The following is a 13,569-nucleotide window of genomic DNA, read 5'->3' as shown; positions in this document are numbered from 1 at the left end:
TTTAAGTCAGATTTATTTTTCTGTTTCTCAATTATCAGTTATAATTTTAATTATTTGTTACATTATTCATAAAAACTCAAAACTATAACATTTTTTAATATTAATATTCTCTTAAATTACCAAAAAGTATTTTATTTTTTTATCTGTAGCCTAACAACTAGGTATTTTTTCTTTTGATTTTTTCATAATATTGATTTTTAATCACTCTAAAAAAAAAAATCCTTTAATTCAATTAAAATTTATTTCAACATTTATTTTTATTTATTCATAATATTAATTTATTTAAATTAAACTTTTTGTAGTTCATATCTCCTCTGAACATAAATTTTAGCAAATCATATAATAATATTAAAAATAAAAAATAATAATAATATTAAACATATTATATTATATGATTAGCTAATATTCATAATAATCTTCAGATTTATTAATTTATTAAATATTTTTAATTTTAGTTTACCTCCAAAAAATTATAATTAAACATTGAGATGCAACAGAATTATATGTCATTTTGCTTTTCATAAAATATTTAAATAATTTACATATTAGTGATGTCAAAGAAGAAATAACACATTTAATTTCAAAGTCAAAGTCTATTTTGCAACACTAATCGCTGAAAAAATCTGCTGGAACATAGTTGTAAGAGGCATTAGAAATGTAATTCTAATTTAGGTGTTCCTCATATAATTCAGGGGATGATTTGTGAGATATGTTGCTGAAATTGAATATCCTTTTTGATAAACTTGGAGTATTTCAGCTGGACAACTAAGAAGCAAAATCTTCAGAAACAATACGATGATTAGGAGGTGGCTTTAAATAAATCATGCTGTATGATGCATATTGTACATTACAGAAGAATAAGTGCGATTGTTACTTCCTTCTCAATAGATTACTTCCAGCCTCAAATCATTTTCCTATTACAGAATGATTCCTTTATTCCTTTAAAGTTAAGTTACATTCTTCATCTAACGCACTTCCCTGTCTTAGCCATCAAATTTAATATGATGGTTTATTATATTATGCATCTAATTTTAATACCACAATAATAAAAACATGATCAGTGTGTGTCTGCTTTGTATCCTTCGTGTAAGGTAGTAAATGGATGCTATCAACATTGAATTTGCTTAATCTGTTACTCTTTATTAAAATTTACATTGTAATTTAATAATCATTAATCAATCATCATAATTCATTATGATATTAATCAAAAAATTTGATATATGATTGATAATGAAAGCGTACAAAAATACTGTTCTAAGGACAAAAAATGATATAGATAGAAAAACAATTTGTTTGATAAATGCTATGAGTGCTAACTTCAATAAAATAGTGATTGACCACAATGCTACTGATTAATTTTGATGGTGGATAATCACTGATATAAAAAAAATGAAACTGAAGTACAACAAAGTATTTTTTCATAAAGTGAAGTGTTATGTAGTACAATGGGAGAATAGTTATGTTGTTGAGTTTATGAAAGTGAATATTTATTATTATTTTTTTTTTGGAAGAAATAACATTTATTTTTAGTCACATTGTGTGTTTGTTATTTAATAATTAGCATACAACTGTAGTGTAATATCGATAAAACTGTATAAAATTTTCATTTGTGAATTATTTTACATAAAAAAATAACTTCTGCTAAAAAATAAATGTAAAATTATTTTCTGATAATGGTTTAAAATTGTAATATTTTGAAAACAAAAATATTATTAGCATTTAAAATGCAGAACTTGCTGACTGCTATTTTTTTAACTACTTAAAATAATTTATCTTACTTATTTCGCTCTTAATGCAGAAATTGATTGTTCAGTTTCAATAACTTTCTCACAAAAAATATCCATTTAGAATCTCCAATAAAATTATCTGCAGCATACATATAATTTATGCTAATGAGTGAATTTTTTTTCATGTACTGACCTTTGTGTTTCACAATCAGCAAATTAAAAAAAAAAAAATCATTCTAAAACCAAAAATTAAACTCATTAAAAAAAACTACCAGCCATTTTTAGAATTATTTAATGTGCTTTTCTGAGATATATTAGGAAACGTCATAAAAATTATAGTAAATCAGTAAACAATTATTGAGAAACTAAGGTGCATTCAGAAAACTATATTATTTATTTTAAAACAGTAATTAAGTTAAAATCTTGATTACCTTGTTAATAAATTTACATAAAAACTTCAGTAAGTTTTGTGAAGTTTTTTTTTATAAGTTTTGTGTCCCCCTTCTATTTGTAGGTAAATATCTGTTTTTCCCATTAACAATTAGAGTAGTAATTTAATTTAAATACTTGTTTAATCCATTGGTATGATTTTAATATTAAAATGAAGAATTAAATCTTTAAAAATATTTATCAGCTTTATTGCACAAGTCACTTTATTATTACATAAAAATAATAAACTCACCCTTAAGGATCACAATGACATTTTTTCATATCTACCAATATTTTTCTATCATTATGTGGTAGAGAGGTACTGCCTCTGATTACTGACAGGTAGATGGGTTCAAATCCTGGATGGGCTTGATATTTTTTACGAGCTAACAATATCATCTCATATCCTAATCATACTACAATAGAAATTAGACTTGAACTTGTCTATTTGAGTAATAAATAAATTATTGTCTAACCTTGTTCAGATGATTCTGATGTAGCAGTAATAGGTGGTAGTGGTGATGGTAATGGTGATGGTATTGGTGTTTTTTCTTTCTTGGGAGTTTTTGGAGGCATTTATTATTTTTAAAACAATAAATGCTGTTAGTTTTATGAAGTAGCTTTTTGCAAATAGCTCTTACTAAAAGATTTTAATAAGATTTAATGATAAGATTTCTGGTTATTATAAAAAGTATTTGTAATTATATTAAGAAACTATATTAAGCATCATTCATTTTTTATTTTATTAAATTGGTCATGCATTTTATAATAAATAAATAATCAAACTACTAGTAAATAAATTATTGATGGCCAAAAATCAGCTGATTTGAATTATTTTCTGTCATTAAACAAATAAAAATAAAATTTATGATATCATTATTTTTTGAATGAATATTTAATAAAGATATTTACATTAGGTCAATTTATAATGTAATATAACATACAATCATTCATTATATAATATTATAGCAGGAAGGTACTTGGTACACAAATATTTTTTTATCTGACTTCAAAAAAAGTGAAATTTCTTATTTCACTCAATAGGTACTGCACTTTTACCAGCTTCACAAAAGAAGTGAGTCTCAGTTCCACCTAAATGTATCTATCTTTCATGTATACTCAGGTGAACATCAGTCTTCATCTAATGGGTTGAATTCAGTGTTTCTTTTTCATTTTGTAAAAGTTACTCTAGCAGTCCCCACTATAAGTTTTCAAGGTAACTTAAATGGACTTATTTTTAAATGAAAAAGTACACATCCTACGCAGACAATTTAAAGATATTTTTCATTCTGTTGTTATAATTGCTTAGTATGAACTGCTAAAAATTATTTTTAGAAAAAATATTATTTTAGATATAAAAATAATTATAGAAAAAATATTATCAGAGAGATGGTGGTCGAAGACGCACCATCTCTCTGATCATTGGTGCGTCTTGCAACTCTGGTATTGTTTGGTCAAGCTTCACACTTCGTGCGGTTGAAAAGTGGATTGTACATGTTTTTTTATTGTGTGTTAAGGATCCTTTAAACGTTGTCTTTGTGCTTTTTCTTCTCTATAACTGCATTATAAAATATTGTCTTGATGGAACTTATGTAGACGTAAATAAAATCCACGATTGTGAGATTATGTTTTGTGCGACTGAATATCAACATATTGGTGTTTTTCATCCGTTGAACTCTTTGTTGTTATAATCCAGATTGCATCATGTGCCGGTGAGTGTCAAGATATTTGTTTTTCATTAACAAAAAAACAGTAATCATCAACCAAATATTAAGGTAATCCTCTGTTAAACAATAAGATACTATTATTATACTCTGTATTGTTATTACATACTGTGTTTATGTAAAAGAAATAGTTAATGTAATAAGTTTACCTATACTTTACTTAAGGATTGTTGTATATAAATATCGCACAAGGAGATTTTGTGCAAAGCATTTGTCTTAACAAAACAATAATATATAATAGTGTATTTATGTATTTTTTTTTGTTTTTATGAACTTTGTTATATAATTCTGTTTTTCATTCTGTTAAAAATAAAGTCCAATATTCTTTTGGCAAAAACGAGCTATTTGTAATCTTATTTTTGTAACTTTCCCCAACAGGTACCTTATGAATGAAATACAGTGATACTATTTACCCATCACAAGGTTAATATTTAATTAATGATATTAATTACTTATTTTTGTTGTTTTAGGCGAGGTCATTACAGCAGCCATTACAAAATATATTAATGTTTTTCGCAAAAAAATAGTACTGTTTAACTTTAAAATAGTTTTGTGGGTTGGGTAAAGTTGCAATAACATCCTGTGTTTATGCTTTTAAATTTTTGTGATAGCAATTGTTATCATGAATTTTTTGCTAATAAAAACTATTAGTTTTATTTTACATTCCTTACATATTTACATGCAGTACTCTCTGGGATATTCTAGATGTTGTGAAACCAACAGGTTGTAAGAGATGTATGAAGTGGAGAATTACAGTAGTGTTATTAGGGTGTGGTTTATGTATAAAAAATTTCAAAATTTTATTTAAGAAAAGCTAATCACATTAATAGGTCAACAGGCAGTTGACCACCCACCCACTGTTGAAATGTCAACAGGCAGTATGACCACCCTAGTCTCCCTCATAGTTATTTATCCTTTATGACAGTATCTCCCTATTTATTCAGTCACAAAATCACATTTGATCTTGTATGATAACCCTTGCAGGTAGATAAATTTTCTATTCATTAAATATTATCAAACGTAACTTTTTATATTACGTATGTGATACTAATCACAGGCAAAATTATAACAGAAATATTTTTTGCTTAAAAATTGAATCTAAAACAATATATGCATCACTAGGTACATTTAGATTTATTATTAAAAATGTAACTCAATGTTACAAGAATATTAGGGCATTATTGCATCAGTTAATATGAAAATATTTTTCAAAACAGATTTGTTTTTAATATACAGAGTGATCATAAATTATTCAGAGCATTTTGGGGTTAATAAAAAGTGAACAAAGCAATGTAGCATGTGTTGATTTTTTCAAACATTAGTATAGATACAAGAGTTACTGATGATTTTTAATGAACATATAGGTGTGACGCATCAACAGGGAAGTTGTCAACTGATCAGTGGCTACTGCCCAGAAGAAAGCAATGTATGTACTATGGTTTCATGAAAGCAGATCTGTTAACTCGGCAGTGGTTGTGAGATTTAACACACCCATTTTTCATTTATTATTAATTTTATGTACATTATGCTTTAGAGTCATGGCTCAGTGTACCTTCGCATAACTTCTGCCAGAGTGTGTTAGAAGTGTTAGTTTGTGTCCAGTTGTTGTTGGACGTCTGTGTTGAGTGGTTGAAGTCATCTGTTGTGTGCTATACCCCAACACACCAGTCACGTTATAAAATTAATGAAGTTAAGTAAAGTTATATTTTCGTACTGTGTGAGAATTTTAAATAAAATAAAAAATGAAGAATTATTTTTTCTTTTACTTTTCATTTTTTATACTCTTCTGTATTAGTTTAGTAATAAATTATTACACATATCAAACTGTCCTATTATTTTTACTTTTTCAGACCTAATTTTTTATATAATTTTGTTTGGGTTGTTTAATTTTACAGATGGATCTGTTTGAAGCTGAACAAGAAAGATTAAGGTTACTTGTTGACGAGGTATTTAATGAAGAGCCTGTAGATTCAAATTGTAAGGATGAACCTGATTTATCACTAGAAAGCAACCATGATACTTTTTCTGAACAGGTAGCAGAGGATTCTGTCAATGAAACAAATAAGATTATTCGCAAGACATTTCTAAAGGATTTAGCATACCAATTAATAAAAATTCAGATACATGAGTGACAAAATGTAAATCTTACATGGCAATTGGCAACTGCTGTCAAGCAGTAAAATGTCAACTAGATTATTTACAGTATGTTCATTTGTATCTGCAAAACATTTCAAAACATTTCAATGGAGGATTAGATTACAGAGCATTTTTCAAAAATTGAAAGTGCTGTTGAGGTAATTACATTAAATAAATAAAGATATTAAGTATAATAACCTGCCGGATTAGTCTAGTGGTTAAACTCATCACCACAAAATCAGCTGATTTTCAAAGTCAAGAGTTCTAAGGTTTGAGTCCTTGCAAAGGCAGTTGCTTTTATATGGATTTGAATGCAAGACTGTGGACTCTTTGGTAGTTGGGTTTCAATTAACCATACCTCTCAGGAGTGGTCAACCTGATTCTGTTCCAGAATACATGTTTACTAGTATGTTTACAATTATATTGCACCTGGCAAGCCGGTAACAGTAACTGCATTTACCTACTCATATATGCACACACACAATCGGATCTGGCAGTAGCTAGAAAACTGGTGGGGGGAAAAAAAGATTAAATATAAGAAATAATACAAAATTCATAATTCAAAAGAAGTTATGAAAAATGAAAATTATTTGAGAATATCTTTATGTACACTTTGAACAGATATGTAAATTCAAAAAAACTATATTTTAATTAGTATTATTTAAAAAACCATCAAGTACCGTTTCTATTACATTAAATTCTTTTAATGCTATTTTAGATAAACTGGAGAGAAAATTCTTTTGAATAGTTTTGTAATTTATTAAAAATGGCCTTGGAATGCTATAAGATCTTTTGCATAAGATGAAGTATTAAGTTGAATTATGCAAAAACATATCTGCTATCTGGTTTTGTAGATTTGGATATTGTTATTTTTTAAGGATTAAGTTACTATTCATTTTAGCAAAGACATTTATAAATACAAGCCCAAGAATAAATTAACATATTTCATTTTTTAAATATTAATGTACATCATTCAATAATGATCTTTATTCAACTTTATAAAGAAAATTTATTTAGCTATATGTGAGAAACCTTCTTTTTTTGAATATTAATGTATACTTTTCAAATCTGGCAACTTTCTTAAAAAATATAGGAAAACTTCCCGATTTCAAGGTGTAGCATCAATAATGCTTTCATTATGTTGGCTCAGTGCTGGGGTGTTTTTGAAGAATAACATGAAGTTTGGTTGGTCTACGTGTGAAAAAATTGATTCTCTTTGATGTTCAATGTATATGCAAATGTGTTCTCCAAATAACTTTTAATAGCACCTAATTATGAATTATTTTGTTCTAATTTTTTATGTTTAATGAATTTTCCTTAACATTATTTCACTTGTTTGTTTTTAATAATTAATATTACATCATATCATGTTTATTTTTTATTTTATAATTTTTTTATTATATTTATAATTTATGTTATAAAGTCATGATCTATATAATGTTTTATTATATACTGTTCAGAAAAAAATATTTTTGATATCTTAAAAATATTTTTCATGTCTTATTTAAATAAATTTAAGCTATTTTATTATTCTACTAGTGTATCCCGTTGCGACTTTCCCCACATTATAGATGCAGCTTCACTCGCAATGTTTTTTAATAGCAAACTTATTTTTTTATAAATAAAAAATATTTAATCAACAATATTATACTTAGATTTTCATTAAATCCTGATAAAACGGTAAATAAAAATTTTTATGAAAAATACTGAAGGAATATATGATAAACAATGAACTGTTGCCCAAAAGGTAAATAAAGGAAAACAAAAAAAGGAAGATAAGAAAATTTAACAATATTTGTTAGATCAATCCATTTTATAAATGAATTAAAATAGTTCAATATAAAAGTCCAATCAAGATAAACAAAACATTTATTGCAATCCCAAATCTAGTATCCCCATCGTGGCTTCGCCTGTGCTTTGTGGTTACTTGCGCTTCCCGTCACGATCAGAGGGTAATATCTTTCTTCGCTCTCCTGTTTCCCTTTCCTTCTCCGGTTTCTCATTCCCTTACTTCTTTTCCCCTTCATCTTCCCCCATTTCCCTTTCCCCTTTACTTTTCATTTTTTTTCACTTTTCCCTTTACATTTCCTTTTCCCCATTTTCCCTTCTTCCCTTAATACTCTCTTCCCTTTTTTGATTTTTCCCTATTTCCCTTTTATGTCGAACAGATAGTGCTGTTAACATGAAATTTAGTTTTTTTATCGATTTGAACCACTTAAAATCAAAGTTTTGCAAAATCCTTTCTTAGTGCACGCCTACTTAAAGATATGAAGGTACCCTGAAAATTTCAAGTCTCTACCTATAATACTTTTGATTGTACGTTGATTATGAGTCAGTGAATCAGTCAGGACATTCTCTTTTATATAAGAAATAACTTTTTTCTATCAAAATGATTCATGAATTGGATGGATGAGAGGCCAATATCATTGTAAATTATCTATTACATTACCAACAAACTGTTAATTGTAATTTTAAGAAAATCCAATATATTTTGGACAAATCTGTAAAAATTTATTAAAATATATCTTTAGCATTCTGCTATGTAACAAAATTAATTTATTAAAAATAAATAAACAGAGGCTTGCTACTATTGAGCATCAACCTGAAGTCACTGAAGTGAAAATTAATAAAAATAAACTAATTAAAAGTTTCCTAATTTTAAAAGATTGTGAAGCTTTTGGTATTGTTATAAATTTAAAACCGTCTGTTATTAAAGGTCAAATTTATAATTCTTAATCAATTAAAAAATTATATCAATATTTTTATGTGATACTTGAAATTATTACTTAAAGGAGATATTTTTTGCTTGGAGCAGTATATTTGCAAGAATTATTTCACATCATTTTTTTCATTCTTTTAATTATGTAATTAGTTTTTTCATAAAAAATATTTTTAAATATATTGGTTTTGTAAACAGTTAATAATTCAAGAGGTTACAGTCAAAATTTACTGGAATATAATAGCAGAAAATAAAAAAAGTAATAATAAGTATAATAAAAGAAACCACATGTGACTGCTATATTTGGAACAACTGATCAAATAATTAAAAGGTTAATTTGTATATTCGGTTCTTTACATCTGTTCGATCATAAGAATTTAAGCAATATTTTTATTTTTATATACTATATAGGCTATAATATATATATATATATATATATATATAACAATTTAAATGCATAATTTGTAGTAATTTTAACTGAAGTACATGTCTGAATATATACTTAGTAGGAGGAGGAATTCAGTTCTTTTTATCTTTAATAGATCAAACCTCCTCCCCACTCTTCTAATGTACAGTTTAAATAAGAAAATAAACAAACTTAATTTACAACATATGTTTCATTTTAGTTTGGTCTGTAGTCTTGTAAGTGTTAATGCTAAACTTAGGTAGCATGTGGTATGTGTAGTAATTAAATGTATGACTGTTAATTTACATTATGAGCTGCTGGTATCATCTTAGGAAGTATTTTATCAGGAAAGGTAATTGATCATGCAAATCCTATTCAATCCATCCTCTCTAAAATCAGAATTTAGAGCATTGGACTTGTGAATCAAAAAATAAACTTAATTTTAAAATTCAGTTTACAGCTTTTCTCTGTTTATTAGAGTCAAAGTATTTTATAATACATTATTTTGACAAAAAAAAGAGTACATTACTTTGTTGTGTTATACTATTTGCTCCAGTTTTTATCATAGGTATGATTCTTGTAAAGAACCTAAGATCAGAATTGCTTTCTCTATTGTAATTATACCCATATACATAATATACAGCAGCTATAGTGAAAATAGTTAAGATGTTACTTGTAGCCTTAAATATCATCTGCATTTTGATGTATTTGGTATACTCATGAACAAAGAATATTCGATGAATAAGATAACAGGAAACAACTTCATTCTACAATTTCCCTAATATGCTTAGTCCAGGCTTACTTGTTATTTTTGAGAATGTTGACTTTATGCATTAACTAATTGTTTGATTTGTTAGTTATGGTACCAAACTGACAACTACGAAGATAGGCAAAAACAAGAAAATTTTTAAAAATCAGAAGCTGCCAAAATATTAACACAATTTAGTTAACTTCCGTGGCGAAGTAATAGCAACTCTGCTTTATATCTGAAGGTCTGGGTTTGAGTTCTGGTCAGGGGTGGAATTTTTACACGCACTTAAAAAAAATTCATTACATTATTATCCATTGGCAGCTCTTACATTACAATCATCATCATCATCATCATGTGGTAATTTGCCCTCAGCAGGTCCTTGCATTTCTGTTTTCATTCACTTCTACTTCCAGTTAAAATTTTAAGATCCTAATACCCCTCATTTTCCTTAGTAAAATGGTATAAAATGGGATGTAATAGAGTTAATTGCTGTTAGGCTTTCTTTCCTTCATCAATTATAAAAAAAAACAATAAACAGCACCTACTATATATATATATATATATCTAATCTTAATACCAAGATCTCAAAACACTTGAACTATATGTAGATTAGAAACACATTAAATTCTACAAACTAACATAATAAATAATAATAATAACTAAATATAAGTTTTAATTCCGTACTAAAGGAATTTCCTAACTTTTTTTTTATGACAGTTGCCATTAATAATAGTTGATCCATTGAATTGAATTATTATCAACAGATTCTTTAGAATAACAATTCCCATATAATTTGAAATTGGATTACTTGTAATTTTTAGTAAATTATAATTGCATAGAATTTGTCATTCAGCAGTCATAACTGTTTATTCAAAGAGTAACCAAATGAAGGTTTTCTGTAGCAAAATAATAGTTATAACGCTTTACATTTATTACAATTTTGTTTTTGAAAAAGTAATCTACTTTATTTTTACTGCTTTGTTAATTTTGAAATTATATGTTTTTTAACTTAATAATATATATACAAGTGATAAAGTGAAAAAAAAACTAGAAAAATACCTGTGTACTTCATCAATATATGTTTAAAACTATTGCTGTTAAAGTATTATCTACAAATTTATAAAATTGTGTATGATTAATAAATAAACTATAAAATAAAATAAAAAAATTGGATGTGTTGCCTATTCAATTTACAAAACTTATTACACAGAGAAAAATATCTCCCCTATTCCATCAAAAGCTTTTAAAATAATTTTATACATCCTATGCAATATTATAGTTGAGTAAAACTTATACATTAAAAAAAAAAAAAAAGAAAAAAGAAAAAGGGAGGTATTATGATCGTAAAATTTTAACTGAAAATAGAGGTGAATGGAAACAGAGAGTGAAAGGATCTGACTTAGGGCAGATAATGATATGATCATCATTCTGATGAGATGAGGCAATATTATTTGTTATTGACTATTTTCCAACCGATCTACACATATTTAACTTTAATTTTTTGCTAATTTGGGAAAGGATGGCAAAAGATAAAGGGATTGAAATCTTTTTTTTTTTTTTAAATGTTCTTTAACATTAAATTTAAAAATACATAATTTTAATGTGTCTATCTTAATTGTCATATGCATGTTATGGATGTAGGTGATGTGAGACAAAAAATTCCTAAAAATATACAGTCATCTATAAAGATAACTAAATCTCAAACTAGACTTATAGGAAAAATAAGAAGTGAAGAAGTGGGTTCCTCTTACTTTCTTTGCTGAGCCAAATGTATGGTTGCATATCTAAATGACAAACTTATTAAAATGCAGAAAATATTCAACCCTACAAATAGCACTTTCATTCTGTTCACTATAGGATTTTGTTGAATAGTGAACATTATTAGTTAGAACAGATTAATACGTAGGTTAAATATGTAAATTATTAAGCATAGGTAATCTTTTTCAATAAATATATTAACTCCTTTTTACTTTCATGGTATTTTAATATAAAAACTATAAGAGTACATTTTTTCTCATATCAGATCAACTAGATTCAAATTATACTCCTTTCTTGCTCGAATATTCAAAAAATTTGATCACCTCTTCATCTATAGTACTATACAATTTTCTGGGATCACATTTGTCAGAAAGTTCACAATTGAGTGATGCTTCTCATTCTTTACCTTGCCGCATTCACACAGATCTCTAACCGTTAGCTGCCATTGGCGAAGGTTGTAGTCTGAGTGTGCCATACTGCTTCTTAATCTGTTCAGTGTTTTCCATTGCCCATAGTTGAGGTGTTTACAACAAGGAAGCGACTCCAGCCTATCTTTGGTGTTTGAGGCTGCATTCTATATTCAAAGTTGTTTGGATTCTATGGGTCTGAATAGTTCTTTAACTATTCTCATGAAGCAGTGCATGGATTTTAGTCGATACTCCACTAGATCTCTGTAACCATAGAGTGGGTGTAAAGCATTGTTCACCGCTTTTGCCTTCTCCTTCTTAAATACTACCTTGCATCGAGCTGCTGGTGGGGCTATTCTGCTTAGTTCATATAGTTTTTCTACAAGTGTTGGGTGCAGGCATCCTGCTACCAGTCAGCATGCTTCATTCAAAAGCACATTCACTTTATTAGAATGTGATGAGTGGCTCTAAACAGGACATGCATATTCTCCTACAGAATAAGAGAGAGCCAGTGCAGATGATCTCCTACAGTTCAGGAATATTACAAGAACTGTAACAAGAGAAAGTAATCTAACAGATCAAAATACTGGTACCCTGTTTTTTTTTTTTGTTAACAAAACATACAACATATTGATTAACATAAACAGAACAATAATTCTATCAAAATTTTAATAAAAATTAGGCAGGAGTGGCTGGCTAATTTCCTTTTTAAATATTATCATTGTTTTGAGTAGATGTATTTTTAATGAAGACTACTGAGGAATAATGAGGCTATGAAGACTATCAGTGATAGTAAATCATTTTTTAATGTCTCCTGCAGTACATCTACTTCTTGTTTAGTAAGATACCAAATCAAAAGATACGTTTTAAATATGCAAATGTATATGTATTTCTTTTTATATTTTTGTTCTTGTTATTAAAATTTTGGTTATGACTTAAATCTATATTAATGAGAAAGTCATGATGAATGAAACGACAAGTGAAAAAAATGTCAGATCTTTGCCAGAAATCAAGCTTGAGATCTTAAAAAATAGATTACTTGTAATCAACAACACATGTATGCAACTTTGCATTACATTTCAAGCAGTTGGCCTTATTCCTTATAAGTAAAATAGTTTATATAAATACAAGAATTTCATCAATGTTAAAACAATGTTTATCTTTACATAATAGAACAATACAGAAACAGGAGACAATTATAATAAACTGATGATGATTGTTCTGCTAATGATATGATAATACATAATACTTAAATACATCAACTACTTATAAAGGTATGATTTAACATTTATATCACAAAACATCTACATGAGACTTAACAGTGAACTGAACTTAAAACAATTTCAGTTTTTATTATATAACAACGATCTAATTAATTAATAATAATTACTCCAGATGAAGTGGTTACCTGGCTGTTGAACTAGAGGATCTATGTTTAACAAAACCTGGGACTTGGTGTAATAGTAAAACGTTTTGTAAAAAAAAAAATCTCCATTAACAATATGATATAAC

This window comes from Lycorma delicatula, chromosome 10, assembly GCF_047948215.1.
Source record: "Lycorma delicatula isolate Av1 chromosome 10, ASM4794821v1, whole genome shotgun sequence".
Taxonomy (NCBI): Eukaryota; Metazoa; Arthropoda; class Insecta; order Hemiptera; family Fulgoridae; genus Lycorma; species Lycorma delicatula.
The sequence above is the reverse complement of the archived record's forward strand: the minus strand, read 5'-3'. Positions refer to the sequence as shown.